The sequence below is a fragment of the Cucurbita pepo genome, chromosome 3 (genome assembly GCF_057944985.1).
Source record: "Cucurbita pepo subsp. pepo isolate OVF chromosome 3, ASM5794498v1, whole genome shotgun sequence".
Taxonomy (NCBI): Eukaryota; Viridiplantae; Streptophyta; class Magnoliopsida; order Cucurbitales; family Cucurbitaceae; genus Cucurbita; species Cucurbita pepo.
Window position 1 is genome coordinate 5,815,417 of NC_141800.1, and position 12,622 is coordinate 5,828,038.

The window sequence follows — 12,622 nt, forward strand, 5'->3', positions numbered from 1 at the left end:
TGCTTTTGTCTTCGAGCTTCGTTCTTCGTTGATCCGGTACGTGAGCATAAGCCACACTACTGAACACTTTGAGATGATAAGTTGTAGGCTTTTGTCCGCTCTACGCTTCTTGTGGTGTTTGATCATCTAACTTCGCATGTGGACATCGATTTTGCACATAGATGGCGCATTGCACGGCTTCTGCCCAAAATTCCTTTGGCATCCTTTTGCTCTTGAGCATTGACTGAACCATGTCGAGAATGGTCCGATTTTTTCTCTCGGTCACACCATTTTGTTGAGTGTACGATGCGGTTAGAAATCGCCTTTTGCCTTGCTCCTCGTAATACTCCATGAAAGTCATCGAAGTATACTCGCCACCTCTATCGGATCGTATAGCTTTGGTGTGTCTACCAGTTGCCTTTTCCACCATCAATTTTGAACTTTTTGAACACCTCAAATGCCTCGGTTTTTCTTTTAGAAAATAAACAAGTTTTTCGTGAGTAATCATTGATAAAGGAAATGAAATACCTTTTACCGCTGAAAGACTCGGGGGTAATTGGTCCACATATATCTGTATGAATCAACTCGAGAGGTTGTTTAGCCCAAAATTCAGCCTTCTTTTGAAATGAGGTTCTCGCATGGTTGCTGAGCACATGCATTCTTCACAAAATTTTCCTTTATAGTCCATGTTGGATAGCTCGTGCACCATATTCTTCTTCACTTACTCTTTTAGGTCGCCATGATGTAGATGGCCAAAGCGGAGATGCCACAGTGATGCCTTGTCTTCTACGTCGACACGCAAACATGTTTCTCATATGCTTCTTTAATTCAGTTTGGACATCCGATCTCTTCCTATCTCGACTCGAGCAACCAGACGCCCTTGCTTGTCCTTCAAGTGTAGTAGCCGATCTTTTAAGAATATCGAGTAACCTTTCTATGTGAGTTACCCCATACTCAATATGTTGGTCTTGAGGTCTGGTACGTAATAAACATCTTGGATTGACCCTATTAAGCCATCCTTTTGCAAGTAATGTACCGTACCTCGGCCTTTGACCTCCACCTTTGAAGCATCTTCAAATAACACATGACCATCTTCAATCTTTTGCATCTCTTTGAATAGGTACTCGTGACCACACATATGGTTGCTTGCTCCCGAGTCGAAGTACCACAAAGTGTCGTTGTTGATGTTGTCTTCATTTTGAGCCATCAAGAGAAGACCTTCATTTGTACGTCTTTCAAGGCTAGTGATAACTCTCCAAAAGTAGAGTTATATCAAGTATTTTTATAGTTAATTTTGCACTTATACTCACCATTTTCTCATTAATTGCTCCACTTATTCTAATTAGTATACATGAAATAGTCAATTGTGGTTTAATATGAAAAGAAGATCAATTTGCATAAATTGAGCTTAATTGTACACTTAACTGAGTTATTTAGTAAAATTTTAGAACATTTATGCTAAACCATGATGTTGTAGCACATCTGGAAACAACACTACTTACAAATCTGGAAATAAATTGTTGACCCTGATGTTCAAGCAATTCAGAAAGCAAACTTTTCAGGGATGACCTGGAAATTTTAATCCACATCAACAGTCAACGTGGATCATTGACTACCAAATTAGAAACATCCTAAGTGGACGATTTTACCCTTTCTCGTCCCTAAATGAGAAGAAACAAGCATTATAAAAGGAAAAGGATACCTAAAATAGGGGGGATCCACACTTTGAGAGAAAAACGAATTAGACAGCAGCAATCTCTACTACAGTGAACTGCTGTGAAATCAGAGAAGAAGAGATGATAAGATAAGGAATCAATACAAGGGGAACAAGATTCGGATTACCTTGTTGATCGAATGTCTCAAGGCAAGAACTTTGTTTGAGATTCGAATCACTCCACAAGCAAGATCGATCATGTCTAGCTTGAATGATTCTACATGCAACCTAAACTACATAGAATTGCAAAGAAACTTAGTCATAGGCTAAAAAAGAGCACAAATGCTTCTTTAATAATGTTTTTCAAGTCTCCTTACAAATCCAACATACATGGCTTTATATAGCCTAAAAAATGAAACTATTAAGGCATTCCAAGAGTTGTAACATTCATATAATGGCCATAATTAGCCGGTAATTGTAACCTAAAGAAAATAAGAAGTCTTAAAATACAATAATTCTAAATTACTTTAAATTGTAACCCACCCAAAATTTATAACAATTAAACTTCATTCTTCTTCAATGTGGCATGAATTGAAACATCTTTTGATAATTTTGACAACTTTTTCTTCACATCTTCATTGAAGTATATTGTATGATTGATGTCTCTTGGTTCATATCAAGAGAACCCTAATCCAGCCGTTGTTGACAGTAGAAGAAAAATGAGACCAACAAGGATTGATTAGGGCAAAAAGATTGGCATGAGAGCTCAAGGGAAGGGAACTTCCATTGACGAACGACAACAAAGTGGGATAACTCTCTTTTCCATATTCTCTTTTCTTATTCCATCAATTTTACATGATTGAGATGTGGATTCCTCTGTTTAATTCAGTTTGTATGGAGAGCTAAATTTTATAGGGGAGGTGAGAGAGTTTTATATAGTTTAAGTATGTTGGCAGTATGATCTTAGTTCATTAAAGAGTTGTTGTTAATGATTTACATGTGTGTTTAATTAACTACTTTACATAAATAATTGTTCTCTTATTCGGGAGAAGAGAGGGAGCAATGAAATCCTCTTTAAAACTCTAGTTTCATTGCAAGGGGACTTGAAGGGTAATAGAAGGTTAGGAATAATTTTTCTCCTAAAGCCTTGTTAATAGAAATTACAAACGATTATGGAAATAATCACCATGCATGACCCTCGGAAGTGGACTTGAGAATCTATTAAAAAGAACTAAAATCTACCACAAAACTCAACAACTTATCTATTTGCGAACCTTCCTCATTGTAGTTGATTTTCTCATCATTTTCTATTTTTCGACCGCAGTGGCACTCTGCTTTAGTTTTGTTTAATTAGTCAAAATCACCAACACCCATTTGAATGTTACCCAAAAGATAAAATTAACCAAAAAGATAGGTTATCTGTGGAATCGATAATTTACTTATTACTTGCTACTTGTGATAGTGTATACTTGCACTTATTCTTGTGAATTTTACATCATTTTAATATATACATCCACAAGCGATCAGCTAGGTTGCTTGTTCCTTCCACCTTTTTATCGGCTCGACAATCTTCTACAAAATGCCCCACTTTACCACAATTATAACATTTGTCGGAGTTACAATCATTCGCATAGTGACCAAATTTGTGACATTTGTAGCACTCAATGTTGGAATAATTTTATCGGTCGTCTCTTCCTCGACCGCGTCCTCTTCCACGCCAATTTGCTTGGCTCGACTATCCCTTTTCCTTATAGTATCCTTCATGACTGCTGCCTTGACCACCGCAACTATTTCCACGACTTCCACGGCCACAACCTCTACCTTGAAAATTTTGAGAATAAAGTACCTTTTCATCTTTGATTGACGCCTTGTTTGAAGTACTTGATCGAGTGTTTCCTCCTTCTTCTTCATACGTTGCTCGTGTACCTCGAGAGAACCAGCGAGCTCGTCGACCATGAACATTGCTAGGTCCTTTGACTCTTCTATCACGCATTCAACGTTCTCAAAGTTGTTGGTTAATGATCTCAAAATCTTTTCCACAACTCGCGTCTCGGTTAACATTTCTCTGTTTCGGTCGAGTTGGTTTACCACAGTCTGTACACGCGTGTTGTAGTCAGATACACTTTCCGACTCCTTCATCTTCATGCTCTCCAACTCGCCACGAAGAGTTTGGAGACGCACTTGCTTGACTCGGTCAGCTCCTTTGAACAATTTTTCTAAAATGTCCCACACTTCTTTTGAAGTACTTGCACTGGCAATCTTCTCAAGCCTGACTCGTCAACGGCTCGGAACAACATGTATATCTTATTCTTTGATCGCATCTCTTTCAATGTCTTGTTTTGTACCGCCGTATAACCCGTGGTATCTTTTGGTTCTTTGAAACCTTTTTTGACCACCTCCCATGCATCTTGAGAACCGAGAAGAGCTTTCATTTGAATGCTCCAATTCTCGTAGTTTGTCTTCGTTAGTCGGGGTAGCGGCATTTGACCCGTCACATTTGACATTGGCTCTAGTACCAATTTGTAAAAAAAATCTCAGTCACACTATTTTTTCTTTTGAGGGTGAAGGGACAAAAAAATCTCAAAAAACACTCTTCTATTATTTCTCTATTTTTTTCATTTTTCTCCCCTTCTTGGCAAGGGAGGAACAATCTATTTATAAGCATCTAAAACTAAAATAGTAAAAACTAATTATAGCCATAAAAACGCCACTATTTAATGAGCTATAAAAAAGCCATTATTTCCTACGACTCTTGTCCTTTCATCCTCAAGACTCTTGGTCGTTCACTTCACCACTAACTTTTAAATTTAGAATCCATTAAAAAATAACATTTAATAAATAACATTTAATGTTTATTCAATAGAAACTTACCTTCTGCATACATGCAGTCATCGGTGGTCTCTTTCGCAGTGTGGGATGGATGTTTTGATGTCGAGTTTCTTGAGGTTCGTTTCACCGGAAACTTTCGGTCCTTTCTCTCTCTTTCTTGTTCAATCTCGTTCCTTCTTTTTTCCTTGCAGGTAGGCTTCTGGGACAATGGCAGGAGGTTTGTAAGGTTGTTTGGAGTAGCATGGGGGTCGGGAAGGGTAACTGCAATGTTGAAACAAGAATTCTGGCACCGAATTCGTTATCGGTAGTAATATTGTTACTTCATTATTTGATCAAATAAAATTAGAGCAGCATGTGCCCAGATATAATTATGGATAAGTTGCCATTTAAACTTGTAGAGAACAAGGGGTTCAAATTATCTTGTATTAGTGTAACTATTCTGATTTTCCATTTTTGCCTTATTTAATTAAGATTTTATTTTTATTTCTCTAAATGACAAGATATTATGTTATGCATTTATTCTAGTCGAAAAGGTGCAATTTTAAACGAGGAAGTTATTAGAAATTGTAACGGTTTGGGTTTCTGGAATAAAATAAAATCAAATAAAAATAGAATAAATAATTAAATGTAATCTTCCCGACGGATTTCCTGCGAGACTTTTATTGCCTAATAAAAATATTCCTATTTCTCTCAATTTCCTTATCCTAAAACACTAGTATGCCTTATTGGGAAATGTCTTGAGATTAGTTTTATATTCCTATGCCCAACCTTTTACCTCTCTTGAAAAGGATTCTCTCCAAACTTTCCTCCGGAACGTTGGGGTTGCTCTTCGGAGGAAGAATCGAGTAGAAGTTAAGGCATTGATGTTGGGATCATTGTGTCAAAGAAGGTTGAATTGATGTTGGGATCATTGTGTCAAAGAAGGTTGACCGTCGGAAATCGGTGTTGAGGACGTTGTGGGATTGTCGGCGCGCAGCTGGAATTGGGGAGGCGGACACTAGAGTTTCGTCGCTTGTCGGGTAAGGAAGGCAAGGTTTTTGGAATAGGGTCGAGCTGCAGACGCACACCCAGCAGCTTCGGCAGCTTCGCACGCATACACAGTGCGGGTCAGCTCGCACGTGTACGAAATTGGCTCGGTTCCGTCAATTCCCGTAGCTCGACTTGGCGGCTTAGTTGGCCGGCTCGGCAACTAGGCTTAGCGGCAAGGTATCACTATAATATATCGATTCCAAGGTTTTTGGCCCCTCTGAAGCTGTTTCTGCTCTTAGTTTTACCATCCGAGGTCAGTATAGTTCCTAAACGTTAAAGACAGATTAGGTCGGGGGTTTATTTTGATAAATAGCATGAGGTTTAGCTAGGGTATGTTATGAAAGGTTCTAAGTATTTATGTGGTTATCATAGGACGTACTTAAGAGCTGGGATTAGCTCGTTGTGAGTGACTTCAACCAAGACCATCGAGGTAAGTAACCTTACTGTTGGAGTTAGTTTACTACGTCTTGTATGATGGTGCGTACCTTGTGGCCCCTGCATGCACCATATTTATGTGATATGATTATGTGATGTATAGATTGTGTTGACCGTAGATTATGTATGTTATGTGATGTATGAATTATGTTGACTGTTGACTGTTTATGTTATGTGAAGTTATGAATGAGATGTTAGTATTATATGTCATGAACAGTCAACAGTCAACATAATTCATACATCACATAACATACACAATCTACCGTCAACACAATCTATACATCACATAATCATATCACATAAATATGGTGCATGCAGGGGGCCATAGGGCACGCACCATCATACAACACGTAGTAAACTAACTCCAACAGTAAGATCACTTACCTCGATGGTCTTGGTTGAAGTCACTCACAACGAGCTAATCCAAGCTGTTAAGTACGTCCTATGATAACCACATAAATACTTAGAACCTTTCATAACATACCCCAGCTAAACCTCATGCTATTTATCAAAATAAACCCCCGACCTAATCTGTCTTTAACGTTAGGAACTATACTGACATCGGATGGTAAAACTAAGGGCAGATATAGCTTCAGAGGGGCCAAAAACCTTGGAATCGATATATTATAGTGATACCTTGCCGCTAAGCCTAGTTGCTGAGCCGGCCAACTAAGCCGCCAAGTTGAGCTGCGGGAATTGATGGAACAGAGCCAATTTCGTACACGTGCTAGCCGACCCGCACTGTGTACGCGTTCGAAGCTGCGTCTGCAGCTCGACCCTATTCCAAAAACCTTGCCTTCCTTACCCGACAAGCGACGAAACTCTAGTGTCCGCCTCCCCAATTCCAGCGGCGCGCCGACAATCCCACAACGTCCTCAACACCGATTTCCGACGGTCAACCTTCTTTGACACAATGATCCCAACATCAATGCCTTACTTCTACTCGATTCTTCCTCCGAAGAGCAACCCAACGTTCCGGAGGAAAGTTTGGAGAGAATCATTTTCAAGGGATGTAAAAGGTTGGGCATAGGAATATAAAACTAATATCAAGACACTTCCCAACAAGGCATACTAGGATAACGAAATTGAGAGAAATAGAAATGTTTGTATTAGGCAATAAAAGTCTGGCAGGAATCCATCGATTTACGTGCAGATTACATTTAATTATTTATTCTATTTTTATTTGATTTTATTTTATTCCAGAAACCCAACCATTACCATTTCTAATAACTTCCTCGTTTAAAATTGCACCTTCTCGACCGGAATAAATGCATAACATAATATCTCGTCCTTTATAGAAATAAAAATAAAATCTTAACCAAATAAGGCAAAAATGGAATATCTTGTCATTTACAAAAATAAAAATAAAATCTTAACCAAATAAGGCAAAAATGGAAAATCTGAATCGTTACAATTAGTGCATGTCCTACGGTAACGCCCCTAATTTTCTCCACCCTAATTAGCGACGTTACTTTATACTCATCAAATCAACAGGACAAGAGTTCACACGGAAACAGTCTCGATAACGAAAATGCATTCATCAATTTAAGCAGTTCATACCTAGGAAAAACAATTGCGACAACCTTGCCTAGAAGTAATCAACAGAGACTAAAGAAAACAATTTGTAAGACTAAGAACCCAAGAGAATTCAACAGGCGCTACGACACAACAAACCCTCCTCAAGTTTTCCATGGCCCTTCGCCTCATCCACCGTCACCCGTACATGGGAGCCTTGCCCTTTCCTGAAAAATATTGGTAGCACGAGGCTTGAGTATTATATAAAATACCCAGTAAGTCGCCCCACTGTTGGGGTTAAACATATATTCATACATTCGGATACAAGCAGTCGCACACAGTACATCTACATGACGCACACAACACACATACATGTCACACAGAATACCCATACATGTCGCACATCGTTACCATACATGTCGCACACTGCTAGAAGAACGGAACTGAGAGAGATGTTTGTCTTCCATTCCTTCCCATGGCCTTAGGCCCTTGCCTTGTCCGGGCGGGGGTGGATGCATGGTAATTTCCCACACATGGCCCACGTGTGTGATTGTGGGCCCACCAGGCGAGCTCGCAAGCGAACTCCCTGGGCCTAGCTTGGTCGGGTATGTATGACATACAATACCGGACGCCACGGACAAAGGAGGGCCTGCATGATATCGTGGCGAACACAATATCGAATATACGCATCCATACCATCCGTAGCATAATGGGGGAGTGCCCCAACCATAGCGTGCATGAGGTTCTTAAGGTTTACCTCCAAGGCATTACACATACGACGCTCCATCCCCTCGCCGCATTACGTAGCATAACCGGGTCCACATTAGGCAAGCATAACATAGCATAACCGGGTCCACATTAGGCAAGCATAACATAGCATAACCGGGTCCACATTGAGCAAGCATGTCCTAGCATACTAGTCATCTTATTCATGGCATGTGGGGTTCTCATTACAATCATAACATGTCAATCAAGCTCATCATACATACAGGGCGACAAAACGCGTCACAACATCATATTCATAAACATGGCATACATAGCAATTCACTGCAAGAATCACATACATAAACAAAGCATGCATAGCATTTCACGGCAAGAAACATCTAACCTAGCATACAGCAACAACATATGGTGCATGCAAGGGCCACAGGGCACGCACCAACATACATACAAAACTAACGCCAACAGTAAGGTTACTTACCTCCTTGGCCTTGACCGAAGTCGCCCACAACGCTAACTCCAGCGCCTAACTACCTCCTATAAGACAACATGATACACTTAGAGCGCCTTCACAACTATCCCCCGTGTCTAGCTACCAAGTACGTCCCTATCGCAAGCTATTTGTCACACATGGAGTTATACTGACCTCAAATGATTGAAACGAGGGCGGAAATGGCTTCGGAAGGGTCGAAAACCTAGGAATCGGTATACTATTCGGATGTCGAGCTGCCAAGCCGCACTTAGCCGAGCCGGAGGTTCGCGAAGCCGCCGGTGGAGCAGAAACCGATGGCTGCGACGAACACCGCCGGCGCAGGGTTTCTGGAACGCCTCCGGTTTGGGCCACAAAGGGGACGAGGCCCTGGGGTGGTGTCCGAACGCGGGCTGAGAGGTCTCGCCGAATGCCGGGGGTCGACCCGCGCCTGCGCTGCGTCTTCCTCGTCCAAAAGTCCCGACGGTCCAACTCGCAGGGCTTGGCTATTGTCGTCGGTGGATGCGTCGTCGCTCGTCCGTTCTCCGGTGGCGCGTCGGCTTCCTCCTGCTTCAAACCCCACTAGCGCTCCCTTCTCCCTAAAGGAGGTGGCCACTCCTAGGGTTTATGGGAGCCTGAGTGGATCCCGCCGAAATCTCGTGATTTTCGGCGGGGGCCTTTTTTTTTTTTTTTTTTTTTTTTTTTTTCTCTCTCTCTCTCTCTCTCTCCTCTCTCCTCTCTCCTCAGAAGGTTTACCGTTACACCTACATTTGACCTTCTTGCAAGAGTAAATGTCCTAGGTTTGACCCTCTCTCAAGAGTAACCATTGCTAGAGATATATTTCAACCCGATGGTGAACAAAAAAAAGTTAAAATATTTTTTAATCAGTCATTTTAAGAGGGTTTGTTTTACCATTGATACCTGGAATTCGTTGCAAAACATTAACTACATGGTAGTCACTGCACACTTTATTGATTCCAAATGAAATTTGTTTAAAAGAATTCTCAACTTTTGTCAAGTTGCTAACTATATGGGAGAGACGATTGACGAGATTATTGTGAGTTGTTTATTGGAATGGGGTATCGATAAAGTTTTCTATATTATAGTTGATATAATGCAAGTTCCAATGATGCTATTTTGTATATTATAAGAAGGCTTAGAAGTTAGAATTCATTTGTCTTAAATGGAGAAATATTACATATTAGGTGTTGTGCCCACCTAATTAATTTGATTGTGAATGAGGGCTTAAAGAAATGCATGACTACCTTTCTAGTTTTTGCCATGCAGTGACTTATGTTTGATCATCCCCAAGAGATTGACAAAATTTAAAAATCGTGTTTAACAAGAAAAAATTGAATGTAAAGCATTTTGTTTAGATGTGGCAACTAGATGGAATTTCACAGGTTTGATCATGTCTTAAAATTTTAAAAAAAACCTTGAAGTGTTAAAAGAAGAAAAATTAGATTATGTTGAGTATTTCAAATAAGGGGTTCATGGAAATAAAATAATAGGTTCACTAACAATTAATGATTGAAAAAATGTTGCAGTGTTTCTAAAGTTTTTAAGGTCTTCTATGATGTCACTATAATGACAAGAAGTTGTTTACATGTAACTTCTAATTCTTATTTTTATGAACTTTCGGGTTAGAGTACGAATATGAGTACTTGTTCAAGTACAATGAGTTCAAATATGAAAATTAAGTATGACAAATATTGCGACTCAGTTGACAAAATTAATAAGTTGATATTCATAATTGTGGTACTCGTTACAAATTGAATTACATATCATTTTAATTTTCGAAATTTTTATGATGATGCCATGGATAATGCTCAAGGTCATCACCAATCTAAATTAAGAGTCACTTCTAATTCTATGAGGATGGACACAATCGATGAAGTAAATTTGAATGGTTTAATATTAATACTATCACGATATAAACAAAGAAGAGAAGAGACAAATTCATTGGAGTTAAGAGAAGGGTGTGGATTGATATTTATCTAGCCTCACTGAAAATAGGTGGTAATATCCACTTGACAGAGGGTTTAGTACTTTTAAACTAAAAGTTTACATGTGGTAGTTGTTTTAGGGAACAGTATCACGACTTTTAGTTCAAAGGAGTTTTGAATCCATTGAACAACTAAAAGTTTGATAGGTTGATAACAAATTAAACTTTTAGGTCATGTAGCTGATTCACAACTAAAAAAATTTAAAAAAAAAAAAAAAAAAAAAAAAAAAATTTGGAACAGCCTGAACCCATCTCGAAAATTTCGGATTGGGTTGGATTGTAAAATTTTTTAGGTTGGGTTGGGTTACGAATCTAACCAACCCAAACTTTGGTTAGAAATGCCTTAAAATGTAGTATAGGAGAAGGTATGGTGTCAGCATTCCACCACCCATGGGCTCTGTGGCCTAAGTGAACTACCTTGTGGCATGTACATGCGTCACAATATGGGAAATCATTGAGACGAGCATCTCAAGCCTTTTTATTTGGAGTGGGTCTTTCAAGTACAATGTCGGACAACATGAGTGTGTCAATATTGCACCTCAGCCCATGTGTCAGAGGTTGGTCCATGCAGCAACCATCTAGTACAGAGTTTGTAAATGATATGAGACGGTCATTAGAGGATTCATGTCCCAATGAGAATCCAGATGGATGGATGTTCGAGATGTTCCAATGAGATAAGCGACACATGTGTCGGTTCTAGTAGACATGTCTGAACAAGCCAAGATGGTCAAGTTGTCCCAAGTCATGGGATGACATCACGATGTATGTGTTGTGTTGTTGTGAACCAAGATGATGATGAGATGCGACGTTCCATTATAAGATACTTTGGTCTAGTGTAGAGGTAAGGTCGAGGTGGATGACTTGGCCTAGTGTAGAGGCAAGTTGGCTAGAGTTGCAGCTGAGGCCAAGTCATGTTTAGCTGCTAGAATCGCAAACGGTTAATTTTGCACGAGTTGTGTTCAGTTGGCACAGGAGAATCTTGCCAACGGTCTGACGAAGCTACAAAGACTGGTGAAAAATGTGAATGAGGCTTGAATTTTCCTTAAGGCTTGTCATGAGCGCATGAAGATCATGATGCTGCAAGGTTTAAAATGTACGATTTTGACAATTGGTATCAGAGCCACGCTTTGCGTATTTATGTCAAACAAGACAATTAAGAAAACGAACCCGAAGGTTGAATAAAGACTTTGCAAGTATGTCATGAGAGCCAAATTGGACGGGACAGTGGCAAGTCAAAATCAAGATTAGCTTTGTGGCTCGAAGCCAAACTCTTTGAAGATGAGTCTTAAGTGAAGCAAGAAGCAAGCTCATTTGTCAAGAGTTTGGAATTTTGAATTAGGCAATAGATAATCAGAAGTTGTATCAAGTAGGGTGCCTTCGAAAGAACCATTCACGGAAGAGGAATAATGCGAACGATTGCAAGTAAAGCAGTTGAGGGTCAGATGAGACATGCACCAGCCAAGTGCAAAATTGTGCACAATGCAAGTCCATATGGGTGGACGACATCACTACGAGAGAGAAATTAAGTTGAGTAAGGTTGCTTACCTCTTAGAAGTGCTCCAAGAATCGAACACACATGTATTCCTTGAGCCATTGTATAGTGTCTAAGGTGGGTGACTTCACCAGAGTGTTGAGACAAGCATTCGCTCGAGAAGAGAGCATTAGACAAGATGTGAGCGACATAGAGAACAAAGTTGTAACAAGACTAGAGAAGTATCAGTGTAGCGTTTTCCACATAAAGATGGTCAATTAAGAAATTGGCTGAAGTGTAGTGCCAACACGGGACTATGTTACAAGCTTACCGACCTTGCTTCCTAAAAGGGTAGTGACTATGACAAGAAAAGGTCGTGATACACAAGCTCATCTTGCTACTGTAAAAGGGATGTGGTAATGATGAGAAAATGTCGTGATACAGATCTATGTGCAACTCATAGAATATGATGGTTGAGCCCAAAGCGGCAACGTTTAGGGCGCACTCCCCCTTACT

General features: G+C 39.9%; 1 long non-coding RNA gene across 1 annotated transcript; it reads right to left on the reverse strand.

The window, feature by feature from the left end:
- Positions 1-7,358: 7,358 nt before the first annotated feature.
- Positions 7,359-9,330, reverse strand: LOC111811367 (uncharacterized). The gene is made up of 3 exons (XR_015420448.1): positions 8,808-9,330; positions 8,643-8,698; positions 7,359-7,668 (listed from the first exon to the last, which is right to left on the reverse strand). It is a non-coding gene; the product is annotated as an uncharacterized LOC111811367 (long non-coding RNA).
- Between the last annotated feature and the right edge of the window lie 3,292 nt (positions 9,331-12,622).